General features: G+C 37.5%; 1 protein-coding gene and 1 long non-coding RNA gene across 2 annotated transcripts in view; both read left to right on the forward strand.

Moving 5' to 3' along the window:
- Positions 1-21,867, forward strand: part of dpp10 (dipeptidyl-peptidase 10 (non-functional)) — a 269,654-nt gene that overhangs the window by 59,244 nt on the left and 188,543 nt on the right. The gene's annotated exons all lie outside the window — the stretch shown is intronic.
- LOC146651453 (uncharacterized) lies at positions 5,019-5,942 on the forward strand. Its single transcript, XR_014908044.1, has 2 exons — positions 5,019-5,113; positions 5,694-5,942. It is a non-coding gene; the product is annotated as an uncharacterized LOC146651453 (long non-coding RNA).

The following is a 21,867-nucleotide window of genomic DNA, read 5'->3' on the forward strand; positions in this document are numbered from 1 at the left end:
TCCTCATTGGTCTTCCTGTGGTACGTTTTTTGCTGTTAATTATGCAGCCCCTCTTTGCACAGAGCTAGACATTTTCTCTTAGCTAGATACAGTTTTGTTCATCAGTCCTTTTTTGAAAAAATAAAATAATAAACAAACCCCAAAGATTTTACACTTCATAGCATATTTTAACAATACATTCTGAAGCCTTGTGTTTGTTATCATGGCAAAGGCCTCATGGTAATATTTTGAAACCAGACTTCCTCAGTAAGGTTTTGACCTGACTGAGAAACTAAGGGATGCTCATTTGCTAGATTTGTCATTCCCAAGATGGGCATATTGGGGCTATTCTAAGAAGAATTATTAGCTCATTTTGAATTTGATATCAGTAACATATCTGGAAAAGTTGGGGCAGGACCATGTTCACTACTGTGTAGGATCCTCCTCTTCTTCTTCAGTGTAGAATATGGAAAAGATGTATATAAATCTTATAAAGTTTGTATCTGTCTTGTGTGAAACTTGTATGAAAAGCATACAAGAGTGAAAACAGATATAAGATCCTTTGAAAAATTATATAAATGAAACTTGTATGTTTTGGATACTTATTAAAACAATATATGAAAGTAATGAGAAAGTGGCCACTTTCATGAGTAAATCATATAAGCCTTATGTGATTTACTATATGAAGCAAGCCAAATCGGATGCAAGTCTTTTATAAGTTTTTTCTATTTCTTTTCCATATGGGTGAGGAGATCCATTGCTGGAATTTTTGGGAGAGGACTCTATTTTAAATGAGCTTTCACTTAGAGAAGACGGGGCAATGTCTATATCATCTTTACATATAACTTCTTTGCATGATATAGTTTTTTACAGACTGGTGAACCTCTGCCCAACTTTATGTCTAGAGACTGCCTCTCTAAGATGTTCTTTTGATACCAAATCATATTACTGATCTGTTGCCAATTAACCTAATTATTTACAAAATGTTGCTACAGCTGTTTCTTTTTAGCACCACTTACTTTCCCAGCATTTTGTTGCTGCCATCAAATTCAAAATGAGCTATTATTATTCATTAGCTCATAACATTTGATATTTTTTTTCTATCTTCAACTATGAATAAAATATGTGTTTATGAGATTTGCAGAGCATTGCATTCTGTTTTTAAAGTACATTTTACATAGCATTGCAATTTTTTTTGGAAGCGGGTTTGTATAAAATGAACATCATGTCATATTCAATTTGAAATCACACTCTCATGAGGAAGATCTTTAATGAGAAATAGGGTGGATTTCTCATGGACGTCTACGCAGCCAGACTTCATGCTACCACGTGAGTTGCCCAGTGCTGGCCATTTAAAAGAAAAGAGTGACATCTTTGAAATGCCTTGTTTGCCTAAGGAACCGTGTGCATTTGAGAGATGGAGGTCTGGAGACATACGCAGCTGTAGGCAACTGTTAATGATCCTTCCATGGGTTCACTTGGGGAAAATTTGTTAGGACTTTTACTTTCTCTAATTAGATCTTGATGACCAAAGGCCCACTTTCAGGCTTGAGTTAAACTCAGTGACTTTGGGTTTAAGGGAGGGGAGGAATGTAGTGCTGCAAGGGAAAGGACGTGCTTGATTAGTAAAGCAACAAAACAAAAAATAATGCGGTAAATTAACGGGTTTATCCAGCTTCCAATCCAGTGAAATCGAAAATCCTAATTGAAATTAAAATCCTATAGAGTGCCCAAAAGTAAATAGCTCACTGGAGTTGTTAACCAAGTAGTGTGGACCAAATTGCCAAACTAGTGCATTTTGCTGTGCTGTGAATAACAAAGAGTTTATCTAACAGACTTTCTGTTCATGTTCTCCAAGTTTTGTGTGAAATGTTTTGCTGCTACTAATTTGACTTTCCCTGCTACTGTACTGCAGGTCTGAGCTGATCAGGTGATGGGGAAAGTTTCATAAATCTGCTCCCCAATTAAAGACGAGCATAAAAGAGAGAAGCACCCCGAAGGTGATGTGATTTAAATAACTCCTTTTAATAGGCAGTGGCTCGGAGGGGTTCTCTGGCAATTATCACTTGTGACCCACAGCAATTATCACCTGCTCCCAGCAGACAAAAGGCAATTTTCAACTAATTGAGTGCTAAGCCACAGGAATTGTGAGAGCTTGACCTTTTAGTGCTGGTTTGGAAGAGGCATGGCCACATTTTTAAGGCCAAAAAGCCATTTTGAAACAGTGACAATCAGCTGTACCTTCCAGACTTTAATGATGTGCAGAAAGCCTGGGGAGGGAAGCAAAACCCCAGGCTTGCTCACCGTATGACTGTACATCCCATCATTTGTAGAGCCTCCAAGTCTAATGGCATTTTAAATGGCATTTTGGTTTCACAAGGATTAGGTCAAGTCTTTGAAGTTTTTTACTCAATCAGCTGAAGATGGCCTTCTGTCACCAGGTGTTCATAATCACAACACTCCTGAGGATAAAATTGATCAGTTGGGCCGCATTATGTTTTTGCTTGTTCAGAGATAATCGGGAATATCAGCAAGTTATTTTCAGACTCAGGTGTTATGTTAATTTTCTGCTATTAGTGAGGCGGCTCATGTAATCACATCCATGTGCGAAAACCTGAGCAAATGTTCAAAATTTAAAACACCAATCAGCTTACGTATGAGCGAGAACCAAAAATGCTAATCGTCACCATGTTGAAGGTCACTTTTTGTCCTTGCGCAGCTAATTATATGAGCATTGTGAGTGGTAAAGTTGGATGGTTATTACACTGCTTTTCCATGATGCTGACATTTGTGCATCTCTTCACTCTCAGATGTGCTTTTGTTCTGCGCTCAGAAGCAGAAGAACTGCATTGCATAAAAGTGCAAATGTAATAAATCTTTAAGTTTCATGGTTTCATAATTAGCAGCCAATGTCTGATTTACATTCAGTAGACTACAAGATCTCTTAAGATGCAACACATAAAGCGATGCATGCTTTATGTAAGCAATGAACAATGAATGCCAGAAATTTAACTCGGATGAAACTAGAACCCCCAAACAAAATACAATAGATATGAGGTAAGGGTTTATTTTAAAAAAATGAGTGGAATAATTACAGACTCGAAAGAACCCTGTTCCTCCTACGCAGGCCCTCACCCACTGGAAGAATAGATACGGGTCTGTGTGGATAGATTTTACATGGCTTGAGCTGAGGGCGAGGTTGAAGTAGAGTAGACTCGTAGAAAAAGCTCATTTCTAAGAAATACCATAGCAGAACAGTTGGTGTGGGAGTGGTTCGGAGGCAACAGTCAGGCAATCCAATGTGGAGACATGTATAGCAAAATTTACAAAAAGATTAAGCCAGGCTGACTGTTACAAAGCCTACAATCAAGTGATGTGGACAGAAGCAATTGGATGATTACAGAGCCCAACCCTACCACCTCTAATACCAGAGAAAGGAAGGAAAACTGTCCTAACTGAGAAGGAAGCAGATGTAGTGGATGTATAAATAGGGCTATGCGTAAAGGGGGTCTATTATACACAGCAAATTCAAAAGTGTTACATTTTTTGGTGTTAATAGTCTCCTTGCAAAAGTAGAGTTAATTTTACTCTAAGTAGAGTCACATTCTTTTAATGTAACTCTGAGGTGTAAAATGATAGTAGTTAAAATCGAGTGTTAAAAATGAGTGTTTCTCTGTCAAATTTGGAGGTGTTACAATGGAAACATTAACTCCTGACTAGTGATGGGTCGTTCGCGAACGAAATGGCTCTTAGAGCCGACTCTTTGACGTGAACGATGCGAGCCGGCTCCTTATCGCGAGCCGTCACGTGGGTTTTTTTTTCTTTCTCTCAGCCTCTCTCTCGCACTTTTTTTCCGCTTCACTCTGCACGCGAGCCTTGTGCTTTACGCTGGGCAGAGGGGGGAGGGGCGGTAGTTACACTCAGTAGCACAGGAACAGAGCCAGAGAGAGAGAAAGAGAGGCAGGGACAACAACATTAGAAAGGTATAGTAATCATCCACAACTATTTTCGGTTGCAGATGATAAAGGATTGAGAAAGTTTATTCATGCAGGTCCATATGACAGAGAATATGCATGTTCTTTTAGTTTTCATATTATAATTTATATTTAATTGTGTTGTGGTTTGCAGTGTTTTGTGTTCTTTTCACTTTAAATTTGTGAAAGGAAAAAGCTGAAAATTTAAATAGTTAAAAGTTGAAATGTGAATAGTTGATTTTTGTATTATATGATTTATTTATTACATTTTATGTGGAGTGAATAAATAAAAGTATATTTACGGTGGCCCCTAGAGACAAAGCACATACAAACTTCAAATCACGTACGAACTCTGAAGCATGTACAAACTCCAAAACACGTAAGAAACACGTACAAACTCCAAAACACGTAAAAACTCCAAAACACGTAAAAACACGTACAAACTCCGAAGCACGTAAAAACTCAGAAGCATATAAAAACTCAGAAGCACATACAAACTCAAAACATGTACAAAAGACAACAGAAGTGCTCCAGGATGCTGGGCGCAGTGTTGAGCCTTTGTTATCTTGTGGCTACACAAGCCAGCAAGTACCAACGACCGGATTTGGTGTGTGGTAATAACAGGTAAATGAACTTTTTTTTAAATTATTTGAATATATATATGAGTGCCTGTGTATAAATACACAAATACACACATGCTTTCAATTGTGTAATTTAAGTGATCTAGTAGCTCTGCTTTGGAAGTTCAGTTAATGCTAGAAATGTGTTTTGGAGTTTGTACGTGTTTTGTCACCGCATATATTTATATATAAACATATATAAATAAAACCACTTGTTTTTACGTTAGTAATTCCTTTTGTGCATAATTTTATATTATTGTTAATAATAAATTAATTAAAGCAACAAAACAACCTGAAGAGCCGGTTCGGAGCCGAAAGAGCCGGCTCTTTTTAGTGAGCCGAACCGAAAGAGCCGGGTCTCTAAAAAGAGCCGGAAATCCCATCACTACTCCTGACCTCTTAACTCTGAACTCCTAGAGGGGCTATGACACCAATAGAGTACATTCACAGACTCCGCCCCCAGCACGGCTCCAATCGAAGCTGAAGTGAAGCCGTTTCAGAACATTTTGCTCTACATATTTGAGTTGTTTGCCATGCTTGGTAAGTCATTTTTTCAAAGATTGTTTCAATTATTATTATGAGCTTTTACTTCTGTGGCTCTTTGGAGTTGAGACAAAGCTGTGTGAAAGGCATTAGCCGTGTTGCTCGGTGATAGCATAATATTCTGCTTTAGCTAGCTGAAAGGTATTGTTTGCGGGCAAATACCACAGCCTTGGAAAAAAAGCTTGCATGTGAATTTTCAGTCAAACGTTTGGTCAAATACACCTAAAACAATGTCTAGAATGTGAAATGTTGGTATAATGGTGCTACTTGAAGCCTGAAAACGATCGCCCATAAAAAAAAAACGAGCAAACAGCAATAACTGACGTCCTGACTCGATTCTACGTTAACATAGATCCCTTCAGAGATTTGTGCACACGGTTTAGGTAAAAATGAAAAAGGTTGAGGTTTTACATTTAGTTCAGTATTACCTGTTGCCTGTGTCTTTGTCTTTTGGGAAAATACTTTACACAAGTAATGGCTCAAAGAGGATTCCTTTTTTTTACTGTGCTGCAATTGTTTACTGGATTATTTGTGCCGTTAATTAGTGTCAACTAATTTTTATTCAATCTCCGCACAGGATATGCTTGTGAAGATGGAATATGGGGGAGAGCAGAAGTGCGCTGAAGTTCCACAAAGGGATGAATGAAGGACATGCATATTGTATTGAAGAAATAAGTGTTGAGAATGCTGTTATTTGCATTTACCATGTCAGACCTTTTGATAAACAAAATTCTAATGAAAGTGAGAACATGTATACTGTTACATCTTTCAGAAAATGTTTTGAAATTGTGGTGCACAGTTCAGAATAAAAGTTTTTCAAAAACCATTGCATCTTTTTAGTAAATGTTTATTTCCAAAAGAAATTTCTAGAAGTTCAGAACAGTAAAATTCCCGCTTTTTAGAATGAATTAGAAGATAACTCTTACGTAGTTAAACTAAAATACTCTTTGAGAGTTAATATATAAACTCTTAACACCAAGTGTTAAATTATCAACTCCAGACAGATTTGGTGTTTAACACTAAATCAGAGTTAATGTACCAACTCTCCAAAAAGAGTTAAATTAACACTCTCTGGTGTGGACCCATATAGACACTTTAATAGTGTTGAAATCAAATCCGACAGTGTTAATTTGGACATGGTGGATTTGCTGTGTACCCATTTCTAACTCCACCAAGCGTTGCTTTGCATATTATTACTTCCACCAAGGAAGTTACGTTTCTGGCAGCGTTTGTGTATCATTCAATCTGCTCAAAAAGTTTTGAATAAATTCTGATGAAACTTTATAGCAGTTTAGAGTCACATCATATTTACCTCTGAGGTAAACTCCTTGATTTATTGGTCAGAAATTGACAGAAATTCTTATAACTTAGAAACTATGATTCTTACATGTGTGGTGTGTATTCTCAGCATAAAGAAAGTACTGTTTAAATATTTAATATATCTTGTCACAGTTGACCTCTGACCTCACTTTCAAGGTCAACAGATTGATGTGAATCAGAATCAGAATACTTTATTAATCCCGAAGGAAATTAGGGTTACAGCAGGCAGCACGCTAATGGCGCGTGCGCACTAAGGTCAAAGGTGAAGGTGAAGGTCAAAATGATAATAATGCTATAGAGCGCCAATTAAACCTATGTTTCTTTCTGCTGTTTATATTGATAACAAGAACGTGTGCAGGGAATAATATATGAGGTTCTAAATATAAAGTAACTTTGCACTCCTGACCTCTTCTTCAAGGTCAAAATAGGTCAAACTTTCTTGAAACGTCTTTTATCTTTAAAACTGTGCTTAAAATTGTACTGCACTGCCTTTTTTGTATTGGCAACATTTAGGAAATAATACTGGTATATGTGGATTCTAAATATCACATTAAAGTTGACCCAAGTTTATCCCAAAATGTGATGTATCTTTAAAGAAAGTGTTGTCAAAACAATTAAAATGAGCTGCCTTCCCAGTTATATACTGTGGTATGATATCACATTATAAGCTCAGGTTATTCTCATCCAGTTATTTACAAAGCATTACCTATTATCCATTACCTACTTCTACATAATGTTTGTGTAATCAACATCTGTCATGCCACTCTTACCTGATTTGTACTGCACTACATATTTTTTAAAGTATGTCTTAAAAAGAACAAAGAAAATAAAATGAATATATACAAAATATATTACTTTTCCCTTAAAAGTAAGTATTGCCCAGAGGGTGAGCTGCTTTGGCAGAGGTTAACGCTCTCAGAGCTCTTGTTTATCTTACATCTTATAAAGCTCCTCAGTTCATCTTCTGCCTGCAACAAGCCTCTGTAGCTGCTCCTGGCTTCTTTAAGTTAACTTTCTGATAATTTGCGGTGTCTTACAAACTAAAGGTTTGAACAACAGGTGGTTGGGCGCTTTGTGTTCACATCTATCAGAGTATTTCTGAGATAACTACAATAATAGATACTCATGTAGAGCCAACAGTGGAGAAAATCTTTGAGTTTTGGCTAACTTCTAGATAACAGGGACTTTGTTGTGTGTACACTGACCTAATGATTTGACCACATGTATTATAAATGTCAAGTTAAATCTGAAACCAGTTAAAACATCTTAAAGGTTTAGTTATTTGATTTAAAAAAAAAAAATCACCAAATCTATTAAAATATCTTTTTTTTTTTTGCATTTCTGTCTTTGTACTGTAGCATGTAATTGAAAGGGGCATGGTATGACAGCAAAGTCTTTCATTTCACTCTCACTGAAGCCAGATGAAGGAGCTATTTTGGGCGTGCTGAGCGTGCTGAAGGTCAGCTGAGACCGTGTGCTTTGATCTTGGAGAAAGATGCAGCCCATGAATGAGTAGGTGTGAAGCGCTTGCTTCAAAGTCCCGAAAGAAAAGAGATTAAATGCTTACATGTCTGAAGCTGTTCTTCCTTTCTCATTTATGATCAAGAAGACTTGTCATTTCAGTAGACTGCAAGATTTTACTTTGCTGTTATTTTTTGCAGTTCTTCTGAAGTCAGTGCCCTTCTGTACGGTGCTCATACGGATGGTTTTCAGAAGCTCCACTTCCATTCTGAAAAAAAAAAGTTGGTAGTATTAATTTGTCAGTAGGTGAAAACCACTCAATTTGTATTTATTTCGGCTACTGCCATCTGATGTTTTAGGAAACCACACATTATAATTATTTGATCTAGTTTGACTATTTGCTAATCCTGGCTAACTCTAGCTGGTTAGGTGGCTAGCTAGTTAGCTAGCTGTTTATTCATAATTTACTGGAATACTAATGCTATGCTAATTGTAGCTATTGAAACCTGACCTTACAGCAATAATACATCAGTGGTTCTCTTTTTGGTCAATCCAGCACATGAAAATCAAGGTGACCATGTCTTGATTTTTGCACAACCTTATTTCTTAGTGAAGTACCGCACATAAAATTGAATTCTTTCTGTAAAGTTGGGAACTTAAACATAAAAGTCTATGAGAAAACAGCCCTACTGCTGGTAACTGATCAAGTGATCATTTGAGAACCTTTTTAGCTTCAGATAAAAGTTTTGGCTAAAGAGCAGGAAAGGTTTGCACTCTTCTTCTGAGTTCCTATAAATAAAAAGTCTTTTTCTGTAAAGTTTTCTCATACTTTCATACCACGGGTAATCCATCATTTTGAGACCGCTTTTTTTGTTGGTTAATGACAATAGTAAACGACAAATAAAAGCAAAAATTAAGTCCAGGAGACATGTTTCATGGACGAAAGTCAATGTAGAGGTGACAAAGAAAGATACAAACAAAACTGTTTGATATCACCGAGTTTTCTCAAATGTTGGCTTTTTCCTTGGGCTTCTTTCTTTAAAGTTTTTCGTGAAATACTGCTGCTTTTAATAATTGGTTCATGTGTGGTGTTGTGTGTTGTGTTTTGCTCTTCATAGCCACCGTAGAGGCTGAATAAATCCTTTTGTAAAGCATTGATACAGACAGTGTTTTGTTGTACAGACACATTCTTATTCATTCATGCTGAATAGAAAGCAATATGGGGTTATTATAACTACAGATATGTTGGTCCTTGCCAGAAAACAACCTTTCAAAGACACATTCCCTAGGCGATGGTCAGTCAGGACTGAGTGTAGATGTTTATGGTCCACTGCTTGCAGAAATAGCAAACCCAGTCATCTGCTCCCGCTCGTGCTGTCTGGCTCGGCTGATCAGTGATTAGGTTGCCGATTGCTGACAGTCCCCGCGGACGATGGCAAGAAAATCATTTACAGTGTTACTCTGAAACATCATCACATCTCACTTTAATGTTGGGGCTATCTTTGTGGATGAAAACTGTCAAAACACAGTGAATAAAATAGACTATGCTCGCCTTCTAGATTGGAGATACAGAAATGCATATAATAAGCTTTTCTTGGTTCGATTTGGATGGGATGCAGCTTCTTATACTTTTTCACCTCTTGCTGACCTTTGCCTCCCACTATCAGATCTACTTATTTGATATTTGCCACAAATCAATCTCTCTGAAGCAGTCAGTGTTTCAGAGCTTCTCCTACAGCACACTGATACACATACTATCTACCTGCAGTAAAGTCTTTTCAAACCTCTCATACCTGCAAACTGTCTTTTAAACCTTACATACATATGTCAAAAAGCTAAAACTTTTAAATAAAACATGGTTTAAAAGTCCAAGAGAAATGATCTCTGAATTCCTGTGAGGTATAGCTGCGTTTTATTGACAATACAAAGAAACCTGATGTGTTTTTCGGGCCAGTCCTATGACCTGTTAAGTGTATCCGTCAGTCAGAAGCTCTGCATAGCTTCTCAAGGTTATGTGAAATTTCCTCTATGAATGGTTTTCTGCATTGCCTTAATGTTGGTAATTCCAGATGAAATATGTAACCTCTCAAGGTTCTACAATGAGCTCTGCCTTGAGTATCACAGGCTCATTGAGTCAGGTGATGGACAGCAGTGTTCATCTGCCTTTATTAAAATTATTTACCCCACCTTATTATTGCCAGACACATACCTGAATCAGAAAACCATGAAACACCTCATTTATTCTGTCCTTATAGTTATTCTACTTGTAATTCTTTGCATGGTAATTATTTTTGCAGATGCTAATTTCTGCAAATTTCAATTTGCCTGCAAGGGAATGTTTTTAGGGAATTATTAAGCAAATGCAAATTAGAGATGAAAGCTGATGAAGAATTTTGCCAATTAGCAGGTATTGCCTAAATGAAGAATTTAAAACCAATCAGACACGTGAAAATGAACGTTGAGATAAAAAATAACAAGAACTGATGGAATTAAATTATGTGTCCTTCCCCTGCTTATTACACTGCTCTTTTCCTATAGCACACTCTATAACTGACCTTCCATATGTAAATGGAACATTAGCCATTTTCTATGGCTCACAGTATAAAAGTGTTGTTGATGTATTTTCTGCTATTTCTTCATGTCTGTAAGCTCGGTCATTCATTTGAGCCAAGTCTGGTAGCAGTGAATTGTTTCTTGCTGCGCACATGTTAGCGTGGATAGCATGAAATAGCTTATTGATTACTCTGGTGCTGGGGGGTGATTAGAATTCATCGAAGGAGAAAAACCACAACAGCAGGCATGGAGACAAAATGCTCAGCCTGACCTTAAGGGCTCTACCTAAACTGTACATTTCAGTCAGTTGTTGTCCAGTTGCTCATCTGCCAGGACATCGGCTCGGGTGCAGAGGTTGACAATCAATGTGTCTGTATTGACGTTTGGGCTATACATTTATATAGAAATTGTGGCTGTATACATCTTCATAGAACTCTGCCGTGCTGAGATAAGACCTCTCTGTCTCAACTCAGATAATGGCAACCTGATACCTTTCTGTAACTGTGCACTCTGTCATCAATAATTTTTAATCCGGATTCACAGGTCAGATGCCGCTGATTTGAATAATGGATTCATTTGGTCTAACAGCCTAAAAAAGACACTGTCAAAGCTGTACTGACCGTAGATCCAGCAGACAAGGTTTTGCATTCCTAGTTGTGCTTGTACTCTGAGTCACATGAAACAGCATGCAGACCATCCACGCAGCTTCATGCAGCCTCTGTATTTTTTGTACTTTTAAGGACAGATTAAATAGTAAATCTAAAATCTTTGTGCTCTTTTCAAAGGTTGTGATAAAAACACACACATAATATGATTTTATAGCATAGAATTTTATAGCTATATACAGATAATTAATTTGGTGTCAGCGTATGTATTTCTTGTTTTTTGCCATCTTATCCTACACAAAATCTACAGAATTTTAATAGAGCGATGTTACCAAACATAATTAACATGCATGGTTACTGGAATCAAATGTACGACACCGCTTGTGTTTTAAGAGAATTTCTCACATGTTTGTTTCATGGAAAAGAAAAACATTTTTAGAACCTTCATCAGTTTTCTGAAGTCACGGCTCTTCATTCATTCTCTCCAGCTGTGACCATAAGCAGCTGAAGGGCAAAATCTTTTCTAGTGGAGTAAATTTGAAAAGGAAAACTACTCTTATATTCATAACAGCAGGACAGAGGCAACTGAAGAAAGTAATGAGATTCCCTCGTCTTTTTCTTATCCTCATCAGCCTCATGGAGATCCTTGCTGTTTTCATTTAAACTCTTATTTATCAAAGAAAAGGTGCTACAGGTTAGGTGCGCTAGCATGTTACTGTGACAATAAGTTGAACTCTTTTGGAAGTTTGTTGCATGGTGAACTTGGTGTGTGTCTTTTTCTATTCTAATCTTGAATTTTGGCTGGAAGAAATACATCCAGCCACTAATGATGTTACATCCCCAAATTATTTTTCAATCAGGACTAGATGTGAGCAAAAGAGATTCAGCTAATGTTTCTTGTGGATTAAAGGTATGCTGGGGCTTTGCTGCTTATAAAACTTTCAGGTGTGTTATCATTTAGTTTTGTTGTTTCTGGAGTTCTAGAGATCTTGGTCTATATTTGTGGAGTTTATCTTGCTGTTTTTTCTGTTCTCACTCCAGGAGTCATAGTCAGAATCTTATGCCTTTGGGTTTTATGTCTGGTTATTTATTCTTCCCAATTTCAACTGATTTCTAGTTGTAACACTTTTTGTTTTTATGATACATCCAGGGTCTTGAGGTCTTTTTAGTGTTTTCAGTTCTTATTTATCTGTTAAGATGTTTTCGGTTGATTTAATCATGATTGTTTGTTTTCAGTTTTGCATTTTAATTGGATGATTAGTCTTTAGGATTCTTGCTCTTTGGAGTTTGTTATTTTTATTTGGGTCTCTATAGTTTTTTATTTTTATTTTGCTTATGTCCAGTTTGTAGTTTCATTCTTGTGGGTAATTACCTTGATGATTTTCAGCTGTGTCTTGTTTCCTTCCTGTTTCCACATCCATGGTTGTCTTCGTGTGCATATATGTAGTCTTGTTGTATTTTATCACCATGTATCCTTCCTGGTTAGTTCCCTGAACTTAAGGGTTTCAGTTGGCTACATTGTGGATCTATTAAACTATAAGACAAATCTTTGACTTTGGTTTAAAAGCCCAGTTATTTCTCCCTGTCTTTTTGAGTCCTGCATTTAGCTCCTATGGTAAAAAAAAATCTTGAAAAAGTCATTAACCTGATTGCTGGTAAAAGATTAGCTGATACTTTTTGGACTGAACAGTTTTAGTTGACTAAGCATACTGCACATTTTTCCCCTCAGTGTGGCTTTAAGGTAAACTTGACATAATTCCTCAGTTGAATGAATCATTTTACTTTTCTGGAAAAACAAAATCAAAATACATGTCTGTGAAGGTTCTCCAAGCTCCTAGAATATCAAAACAGCATTTCTTTCGGGTTGTAATCCTTTGTAATCTTTGTTTTGTAATGTACAATTACAAAACAGAACATGTGTAATGACTGAATGTGATTTGGCTGGGACTTCTTATCAGATCACTCTGGTTCTAGTGATGATGACAGCCAGCAGATAAAACTATTTAGTGTTTGATACATTCTACATTTCAGACAGAATTGTTGGCAATCATTCCCACTAAGACATACCAGAGAATAAGCAGTTTTTAGTTATCTATGATAGTTTTCACTTGCCTTTACAGCCCAACAAAGAAAATCTCAACTTTTTAGCTTCTTTTTGGGACAAATCAAAACATTAAAAAATATTGTTTAGATAAAAAGAAACATGAATACGTTCTCTCGAGACATTTGCACTGGGAGCTAAGACCAGAATACAAAGTGGTTCAGGCTATTGTCTATTGTATTTTTTCAGCCATAAGGTGCAATGCACTCTGACTGTCAAAGAGTGGATTCTGTTGATAAAAACAGTCTTCATTTTGTCTGTCTATGTTAGTTTCTTTGGAGGTTTCAGCAAAACTTGTCTTATCTGCCTTTTATATCTTATGTAAAGTACCTTATGTGTATGCCCTGTTGTTGAGAGGTTCTATGCAAATAAGTTGCCTTGCCTTCTGCAACTCTTTGGCAGAAATATGATTCAGTCACTTTGCATTAATAGCTAGGGGTTAGCACAACCCTACTTACACACATAGACAAACAAGATCCACTGGCAAGAATGCAATATGTAAAATAACAATAGACTTCTGAGCCCAGCCGTGTGTAGCCTTGTCTTGCATGGCATTCCTACAGCAGTATACTATGTAGTTATTTATTATTCATCCTCCAGATCTTTAATAAATAGGGACTGTAACAGTTCCTATTTGGTCAGAGCCAAACACAATGTCTCAGATCAGCAGAAATGGGTCAGCCTCTGTTCAGTGTATTGGCTGAAATACACTGTTCTGCTTTTTGTCAATTTGATTGTCATAGATCAATCTGTCTGCACCCATGCTGAGGTCACAGCATTTGGCCATGCGACTGCATTGTGACCAAATGGATGTGAAATTGATATTGATCTTCTGGTTTGCCCAATTGTAGGTATTATTCATTCAGCAAGAAAGTCGAAAATACAGAAAACGGGTGAAGAGAAGGTGAGCAAGGGTAAGGAGGCTTGGTGCATTTATTTTATTGGGGTTCGAATCTGATAGTTTTGTTGTAATGACATAAGACAAGAAGACAAACAGTGTTTAGTGTTTATAGATGACTTCTAATCGAATGGATTTAAAGATCAAAATGAGTCACGGTGAATCATAACTCGCATTCCTTCTTGTTAATTCGAGCAGGTCAACACAGATCAAATGGTGTCTTGAGGAGAGGCATTTACAGATTGCTTTTAACCATCTAACATTGATATGGTACATATGAGTATGGATAAAATTAGAACTTTAGAGACTCTCAGTGCAAATACAACAAAACAAGCATTAATGTATTTCAAAAATGTACTTCTTGACTTTCCACAACTGAGTTTTCCATTCAATTCATGTTTTAGGAAAAGAAAGGGTACTTGATTGCATCCAAGACAATTAGTAGAAGCTTTTTAATACCCTTATCATTTAGAACATGGGTGAGAAGGAGCCAAAAGAGATGGCTCATATCAGCTTCTAGTACTCATTCCTCTTACACAGTCTCACGCTCACTCTCAAGTACGCGTGAGATACAAGCCAGTGATCACATGAAATTCTTAATGCATGCGCACTGCTACAACCCACATACGTGCTGTTGAAAATGTCAAGAAAGAGTCATGACTTCTGTTGTCTGTTTGATGGAGTGAAGAATAATGTCACACTGAAGAGGACAGTTAATGCGACACATAACGCTTTGGCTTTGTGGACGGAAGCGGCACTTTAAACCCTGTCTTTATTTGCTGGACTAGCCAGAAAGAGGCTGTAATTAGGAGATCCATTTGTAATATAAATGCTTCAGTGTGCAGTGAGGGGAAGTCATTGTCCCCTCTGCCTCATGAATTAATAATGAAAGACATCTCAGTGATGGAAAAGGAAGGGGTGGCATCTTGAAAAATGAAATATCTGACCTGCTTCTGTCACAGTACGGTAAAAGATTTCCCTCTGTGGTTACAGAGAGGGAAAGGTACTCTATAGGATGTATAAAAATGCAGCTGTTTGGGAACTTGTTGATTGTCATAGCTCAATGGGCAAGGCAGCAGCATTCTTGTACTGTAAACACCAGGTTTTGAAAAAGGAGAAGAAATATATGGCATTAAAAAGTTGCACAACATAAATCTTTTATGTTGCATAAGCAAGGTTGTAAATGGAAAAAAGGGTGAAAAGGAGTCCTGCATTCTTCTAGAAGAAATTCTACTGGCAAATTGGGACATTTACCTTAACATAAAGATATATGAAAAATGAAGAGGACCCAAAATTTGCATCACCCTTAAACTGTTTTCTCAGTTTACCTGATAAATTTTATTTCTATATCCAGGAGTTCAGTGAGTCTAATCCCGTGACTTATTTCAGTCGGGACAGTTCAACGTGCAGGTTTTTGCATTAAAAGATTAAGTAGTTAATTTACCCATTCACTTCTTGTTATTGCTAGAAAGTGTAAACTATTTCTCTTGCTTTCAAATTGTAATTTTTATTGAGTTTAAACTTTAGTTTTGATGTTAACAATAGGAGATCAACTGATATTTTCCTTCGTGTCCATGGCACTGCCATAGACAGGCAGCAAGTCCAGGGTAAACCCCGCCTTTGACAGCTGGAGTGGACTCCAGACCCTCACGGACCCTGGTTAGCAGTCAGATGGATAGATAGACTGCTGTTTTTTCATTAATATGATTAATTAGATAAGTCCAAAATGGGTCATATTACATAACTTCCAATGCTTATGTGCACTCATGTGAATAACATGTAAAATGCACAACATTTTATATATGCATGGATAACTGGCAATTCATCATCATAAATGATCAATTACATGCCACTTCAAGGGTCACACAAACAATTTCACAGGACAGTATATTCTTAGTATACAAAAACAGTAATATTCAAGTGCTTAAATTATACTCTTAAAAAAATCTACAAAACTCTATTTATTTTTTTTTACATTATTTTGCAGCATCATTGAGAATTGCTAATGACATACAGGGTAATTAATAATATACTGACTTCATGTCACTTCCCAGGAGTTCCCAGTAGTTTTCCGTGCTACCTAAAATTTCCTGTAAGTAGTCTACACATCCACTGTGAGTTTCACTGCTGCTTTCTAAAGCAGGAAAATGAATAGCAATACTTGTGCATTTCCCTAAGTAAATAATATGACTCTATCTACTACCAGTAGGTCAAATAATGTTGTTCTCATCTGAATCTATTTTATTTGGTGCTTTACATAAGATCACGTTCAGTTTTCTAAATGCAAATAACTTGCATCCCAGATTGCTTGTGTTTGTCCCTTTTGGTATAACTGAAATTACACTGTGATAAATAGCTTCTCCTTGGCACAATATTAAGCATGTCCTCTGCTCTAATAGTGTGATCTCAAGTGGTGGATGGCCTCATGATGATGGACTGTCTGTCCTCCAAACTGCTCGCCATCCATCCACATCTTGAACTGTGATTTGGCTAAATGTTTCCCAGCATTGCCGTTTGCTGCCAAGTTATGGTTCAGCAAAGATGATAAACAGAATCTATGCTGCCCGTTCTGGTCCTGATACTGCTATGTATGGAAAAGCACCTATGTGACATTGTTGCAGAGACACGAGAGAGATGCACAAAGGCAAAAACGCTACTGGACACATATAGAGAGGACATACAGTACACAGCTCCATCACAATGTTCAGCCAGGCTGCATGATGCACTATAACGCTGTAGATACAGATATTGGATGGCGAGTTTTCAGCAGCGCAATGAACCACAGCACCAATATACTTGTAATGCTGTACGGAATGAAAATGTAACCACACAGCACAACATATCCACTGACAGGATGCAATGACCAAAATAACCACCAGACACTGACAGCGGTCCCACAGGGCTAATAGCAGCTCTGTCCCTGCACCCCTTGGCTTAAAAATATAACGTCTGGGCACCGAGGCGATGCTGAAGCTTGTGTTGCCAAACATCGGCGTGCCATTATCACTGCTTCCATAGTGGCAGTGAGGCGGAGACATTTAGCAGGGTGTCAAACTCACTGGAGTCCTCCATCAAACAGCAGCAACCAGAATAAAGGCTCTGTCAGAAATACTGACAGCTGTAATATTTCACTTGGGCCCTGGAAGCCATTCCATCAGCCAAAACACAGAGGCAGAGAAATATTTCTTTTCTTTAGCCCCCACACCCCTTGTATGAATATATATGAATATTTTGGGGGTTATTGCATACCCAGTTGTTGTCAGTGTTGGGTTAATGCAGAGAGAGTTAGAAGAGCAATTTTCTTTTATGCTACCTTTGATGACATTCGGATTCAGGTGGACTTTTAATGGATACATTCTCTCATTGAGCACTTTTTTCTTCCAGTTTTAGTCATTATTCTTGCTCTGATAAAATATTTTCAATTTTGCCTAATTGCATCTGGCAGGAGATTGAAAAGCAGCTTCAAAGTATAACTCCACCTTCCGTTATGGATGTTCCACTGAGGTGCAATTTTGCTGTTGCACAATTAAGAAAAGTGCAGGGGGAACTTTCATATCATTTATAGCATCTGCAAAGAAATCCAAGGGCAGGGCTGCAATTTTTAATCAATGTAAGTAAGTCATAGATTTACATTAATGCCACGTTTCTTAGCAGCATGGATTTATAGCTCGGCCGCATCATAGTCTTTAAAGGACAGTAGGCACCATCTGCTCTAATTTCTAATATAACCTTCCCACACCTTTAATTGTGATGCTACTGTCTGCTGTTTTGTGAGCAGGGATAATGGTGGGTTGGCAGGACAGAGGTGTGATTTTTTTTTTTTTTTTTTTTTTTTTTTTTTTTTTTTTTTATTCTGTTTAAGACTTCACTGATGTTTAGCTGTCCCTCTGAGATCTAGTACTTTACCTACAGTAATGCACACTATCTGTAATTTAAACGTCATGTTTACCGGTCATAATTAGCAGATGTGAATGGGCTCATATTGCACTTCGAAGTGTACCTAATATTTTCTTATACATGAGGAGGACATATCATGTTCTACGTGTATTTCATGTTGTAGGACAGTCTCGGTCGTTGTGTCCTTGGGCAAGACACTTTACCTACCGCCTACTGGTGATGGCCAGAGGGGCTGATGGCGCGATATGGCAGCCTCGCTTCTGTCAGTCTGCCCCAGGGCAGCTGTGGCTACAACTGTAATAGTGGAATTGTAAAGCACTTTAAGGGTCTCGAAAAGCACTATATAAATGCAGTCCATTATTATTTTCATCAGGTTCAAGTGCTCAGAATACTCTCTAAACCACTTTTATGCTCATTTCCAGCTTCACATTCTTCTTCTTGTACTTTTTGCATAATTTGCAAACTATTCCTTATTTGTATTGTCGGGGCTTTGATTCAACCCCTCCAATCTCTAAAACAAGCCTTTTTAGCACCCTTGAATGCGTCTATCTTCTGGTTGGGTGCCCATTGTAGACAGAAGGATTGAACAGCAGGTGTGGGGTTTCTGTGCTCACAGTCACAGACGTGTGCCTGAGATGTTCAGATTAGGGACATTTATGACATTAGAAGATCTAAGAGAAGAAATAAATATCTGAAACTGAGTGTTTAGAGCTGACTGCCGCCTGAAAATTAGGAGTCTCTACTGATTGCCACCTTCATAGTACCCCTTACTATCAAGTCTCATTAAGAAATATTCTCATGTTGCTGCTTTTGTCTCACTTTTAGCCCTTAGAGTAAAAAAGGCAAGATCTGTCCTCTAACACACCATGGCTAACTGATTTAATCTGTTTTCCGTCATTAGAAAAGGTGAAATATTTGGTTCATCCCCTAATATAATAGTCCCCTATTATCTCATATATAAGTAACCTTACCTTTCTGAAAGCACCTTGAATGTCTTTCTCGCTGTATTTCCCCGACAACGATCATTTTTAATTGATGTCACAGGCGCTATACTCAGTGTCACTCCTGGAGAACCGATACAGGAAATTGCCATTCATTTTTCTTATTATATATTGAACTGTCCACAGTTTCACAGCAGCGGGAGAGCTTTATGATTACATCACAAAGCACGCGAGTGCACACATTACAGCTGGCTAACCATAAGCACACAGCATCGACTTAGCGCACATCAATACTAATGCATGCAGTGTACATGCAACCAATCTGCCAGTGCTCTGTCAATATTTATAGATGCATGGATCCCTCTGCCATCAAAATGCAATGAAGACCAAAACCATAATCTATCATTTAACACTGTCATGCTGACAGCAGGCTAATGGCTGCTGAAGACCTGACACTGATGGAGTGGACCAGGGGAATATTGTAGCTTATCAATATGTCACTTCCCCTTTGTGTGACATTACAAGCACAGTATAGGAAAGCCTCTTTATTTATGCAGACGCTTTAGGCAAGGAAGCCAAGAAAGCAATTCACCCCTTCAAGATGATATTAGACTCAAATGAAAATAAACATTAAAAGTACTGTGTAGTGGTTTTGAGTGCTAGCAGTGACCCCAGGAGTGGCTCGTCAAGCTCTGCAAGATACACATTGGATTTGCACTATTCAGCTCAAAGGTTTTCGCCACGCACCTGCTAAAGGCAGAAAGAATAAGAGTACAAGCATATATGCAAAATCCTGCTTTTAAATATTTTAAATTTGAATGTTTTAAGAGGAAAGAAATGCACTGAACTTGATTCTTAAAACCCATAGAGGCACTTTTGAGGTCTCATGTTCCCAGACTAACATTTGCTTCATATGAACTGCAGGTCTGTGTAATAACTTTCCTGTTAATAATCCGGTGCACTATCACTCAATTTCAAAGAAATAGGGAAGACGTTAGGGTCCTTGTGTATCACAAAGAACAAGGTGGGCTGTATTACTCTAAATCAACCCAATGAAGTGAACATCTTCCAAACATAGTGTTTTTCCTGTGGACAGATCACACCAACCAATGTGTACACACTAGATTTAGCTAACTCAGGCTGCTGAATCCTCAGGGATGGTCAGTTTTGTCCTCCAGTCTTTTTAAAGTCTTGTTGCTCCACAGGGGATTGCATAATGGCCAGTACAACAAGACGAACAATTAATCTTACATTCACCCTCTTTGTACTCATGCCTGCAGGTGAAGATCATTGCTCAGGAGCTTGATCACCCACTGTGAGGAAATCATGTTGTGTTGTAAGTGTATTTCAAGAAATAATTATAACTAATAGAAGAATGGACATGGGTTTAGGGTCATGCTTTTACCTGGCGGAAAAACCTATTTTATTTCAGTATTTTTTTAAAGGTCAGAATTCAGAGAAGCAAATGGAAGACAACAAATGTGGCCAAGTGCATCAAAGTGCATTTGTACAATTGCCCACTGTACAGTCATTATAAAGCATCAGTAAACTTTTGAGTCCATTACTGCTTGTAGCAGCTCTAAGCCTCTAACTGCTGACTTCATTTTAAAGACCCAGAGGATTGAGGATCGTATAAACGAATAATTGCCTTGTACAATCCTACTTAAAAACATTGAGCTTACGCATTACATCAATAAGTGTTTAACATTAAATCCTTATTTTTATGTCCAGCTTTGGACACAAGTGCACACTTATTTCTTGAACATTTCTGTTTCCTGTAGACTCTTATCTAATGGCAAACTATTGAAGTTGAACTTCTCTTCCAGAAAAGCTCTAAACTAAATTGAAAACGAATTTTGTAAATCATAGAACCGTGATACAGAAACTCCAAACAACAAGAACATACTTCACTCTGTGCACGACACAAAATGAACAATTTAGCACCACTAAACTATACCCTGAAACACACAAAATGTTTTTTTTTTGTTTTTTGGGTTTTTTTGTACAGCGTGTAAGATCTTTGGCAGAGGGTTCCAGCCATGGTTTTCTCTACTTTCTCTAAAAACAGTCCTGTACTTGCCAGAATTTCTGTTTTTTAATGACCTTTCCAACTCAGGACGATGTTTTGCCAAGACATCTCTGCTGGCTTTACAGATGCCCAAAAAAATAATGAGTTGGAAATAGAAAGCTACAAATTCAGTGCATATACAAATATTGCTTGGTGATTTTATAGATAGAAAACATAAACAAACGTTTTGAACTCGGGGTGGCTCTAGCTCAGGAGGTAGAGCAGGTCATCTGGTTGGCGTTGTGATCCTTGACTGCTCCAAGCGTGAAATGTTTGTTTGTGCATGCCTGAATAGCCTTGAGCAAGATACTGAACCCCTAGTTGCTCTCTAATCCATTCATTAAAGTATGAATGTGTGTGAATGTTATATAGAAAGCAGTTCAATGGGTGAATGAGGCATGTTGTATAAAGCGCTTTGAGTGCTCAAGTAGAGTAGAAATATACAGGAACCAGTCTATTGCACAGAAAACCAGTGATTAGTACAATAAAACCCTTAAATATCTCCAGTGGGATGGGAAGATTATATTGTTATATATGTATTTGTAACCCAAACATTTTACAATCATCATTACAATCCACCACCCTTAAAAAATAAAATAAAATGTTTAGATTCAGTTCACAGGCTTTGCTTTAGGAGAGTTCTACCTTGTGATGCTGTTGCAGTATAAGTCTATATTGTCCTCTCAATCATACCCACCACTTGCCTTTTTGGTCAGTTATAGTAAAATAGCATTATATTAAAATATGCTTAAAATAAAGCTGTTTATCTGGTGGCATCACATATGCATAAAAGTGCTCAGTCAAGATAATTCTAACGATGACACAGAGAGACTGTTTCCTTTGGTTGTATTTTATTAAATAAAGAAATGTCAGAAATAAAGTCTAACTGACCAAAAAATTCTGATGT

Source organism: Rhamphochromis longiceps, linkage group LG16 (assembly GCF_057381845.1).
Source record: "Rhamphochromis longiceps isolate RC_006_pf linkage group LG16, R_longiceps_female_GT1.1, whole genome shotgun sequence".
In the NCBI taxonomy this organism is placed as follows: domain Eukaryota; kingdom Metazoa; phylum Chordata; class Actinopteri; order Cichliformes; family Cichlidae; genus Rhamphochromis; species Rhamphochromis longiceps.